Source organism: Euwallacea fornicatus, chromosome 4 (genome assembly GCF_040115645.1).
Source record: "Euwallacea fornicatus isolate EFF26 chromosome 4, ASM4011564v1, whole genome shotgun sequence".
In the NCBI taxonomy this organism is placed as follows: Eukaryota; Metazoa; Arthropoda; class Insecta; order Coleoptera; family Curculionidae; genus Euwallacea; species Euwallacea fornicatus.
Window position 1 is genome coordinate 6,784,631 of NC_089544.1, and position 2,733 is coordinate 6,787,363.

Consider the following 2,733-nt stretch of genomic DNA (forward strand, 5'->3'; position numbering starts at 1 on the left):
GCTCGACGAGATTTTGAAGATGTCACAACACATCATGATTGCATCTTGTTGCATTTCCAAGAAAAATGGTACTTTATGTGTTCAACACACAACTTTTTTGACTTTTCAGATTTTGAAGCTCGATAAGTTCGGCAAATGAGGACCAAATTTCTTAAAGAAAGTGTCCAATTAATCAGCTCGACGAGATTTTGAAGATGTCACAACACATCATGATTGCATCTTGTTGGATTTCCAAGAAAATAGTACTTGACGTGCTCAACAAAGAACTTTTTTGACTTTTCAAATTTTGAAGCTCGATAAGTTCGGCAAATGAGGACCAAATTTGTTAAACAAAGTGTCCAATTAATCAGCTCGACGAGATTTTGAAGATGTCACAACAAATCATGATTGCATCTTGTTGAATTTCCAAGAAAAATAGTACTTTATGTGTTCAACACACAACTTTTTTGACTTTTTAAACTTTGAAGCTCGATAACTTCGGCAAATGAGTATCAAATTTGTTAAAGAAAGTGTCCAATTAATCAGCTCGACGAGATTTTGAAGATGTCACAACACATCATGATTGCATCTTGTTGCATTTCCAAGAAAAATGGTACTTTATGTGTTCAACACACAACTTTTTTGACTTTTCAGATTTTGAAGCTCGATAAGTTCGGCAAATGAGGACCAAATTTCTTAAAGAAAGTGTCCAATTAATCAGCTCGACGAGATTTTGAAGATGTCACAACACATCATGATTGCATCTTGTTGCATTTCCAAGAAAAATGGTACTTTATGTGTTCAACACACAACTTTTTTGACTTTTCAGATTTTGAAGCTCGATAAGTTCGGCAAATGAGGACCAAATTTCTTAAAGAAAGTGTCCAATTAATCAGCTCGACGAGATTTTGAAGATGTCACAACACATCATGATTGCATCTTGTTGGATTTCCAAGAAAATAGTACTTGACGTGCTCAACAAAGAACTTTTTTGACTTTTCAAATTTTGAAGCTCGATAAGTTCGGCAAATGAGGACCAAATTTGTTAAACAAAGTGTCCAATTAATCAGCTCGACGAGATTTTGAAGATGTCACAACACATCATGATTGCATCTTGTTGCATTTCCAAGAAAAATGGTACTTTATGTGTTCAACACACAACTTTTTTGACTTTTCAGATTTTGAAGCTCGATAAGTTCGGCAAATGAGGACCAAATTTGTTAAACAAAGTGTCCAATTAATCAGCTCGACGAGATTTTGAAGATGTCACAACACATCATGATTGCATCTTGTTGAATTTCCAAGAAAAATAGTACTTTAGGTGCTCAAAGACACAACTTTTTTGACTTTTGAAAATTTGAATCTCTATAACTTCGGCAAATGAGTATCAAATTTGTTAAAGAAAGTGTCCAATTAATCAGCTCGACGAGATTTTGAAGATGTCACAATACATCATGATTGCATCTTGTTGAATTTCCAAGAAAAATAGTACTTTAGGTGCTCAAAGACACAACTTTTTTGACTTTTGAAAATTTGAATCTCTATAACTTCGGCAAATGAGTATCAAATTTGTTAAAGAAAGTGTCCAATTAATCAGCTCGACGAGATTTTGAAGATGTCACAACACATCATGATTGCATTTTGTTGAATTTCCAAGAAAAATAGTACTATAGGTGCTCAAAGACACAACTTTTTTGACTTTTCAAATTTTGAAGCTCGATAACTTCGGCAAATGAGTATCAAATTTTTTAAAGAAAGTGTCCAATTAATCAGCTCAATGAGGTTTTAAAGATGTCACAACACATCATGATTGCATCTTGTTGAATTTCCAAGAAAAATAGTACTTTAGGTGCTCAAAGACACAACTTTTTTGACTTTTCAAATTTTGAAGCTCGATAACTTCGGCAAATGAGGGCCAAATTTGTTAAAGAAAGTTTCCAATTAATCAGCTCGACGAGATTTTGAAGATGTCACAACACATCATGATTGCATCTTGTTGCATGTCCAAGAAAAATGGTACTTTATGTGTTCAACACACAACTTTTTTGACTTTTCAAATTTTGAAGCTCGATAATTTCGGCAAATGAGGACCAAATTTGTTAAAGAAAGTGTCCAATTAATCAGCTCGACGAGATTTTGAAGATGTCACAACACATCATGATTGCATCTTGTTGAATTTCCAAGAAAAATGGTACTTTATGTGTTCAACACACAACTTTTTTGACTTTTCAAATTTTGAAGCTCGATAAGTTCGGCAACTGAGGACCAAATTTCTTAAACAAAGTGTCCAATTAATCAGCTCGACGAGATTTTGAAGATGTCACAACACATCATGATTGCATCTTGTTGGATTTCCAAGAAAATAGTACTTTACGTGCTCAACAAAGAACTTTTTTGACTTTTCAAACTTTGAAGCTCGATAACTTCGGCAAATGAGTACCAAATTTGTTAAAGAAAGTGTCCAATTAATCAGCTCGACGAGATTTTGAAGATGTCACAACACATCATGATTGCATCTTGTTGCATTTCCAAGAAAAATGGTACTTTATGTGTTCAACACACAACTTTTTTGACTTTTCAAACTTCGAAGCTCGATAACTTAGGCAAATGAGTATCAAATTTGTTAAAGAAAATGTCCAATTAATCAGCTCGACGAGATTTTGAAGATGTCACAACACATCATGATTGCATCTTGTTGGATTTCCAAGAAAATAGTACTTTACGTGCTCAACAAAGAACTTTTTTGACTTTTCA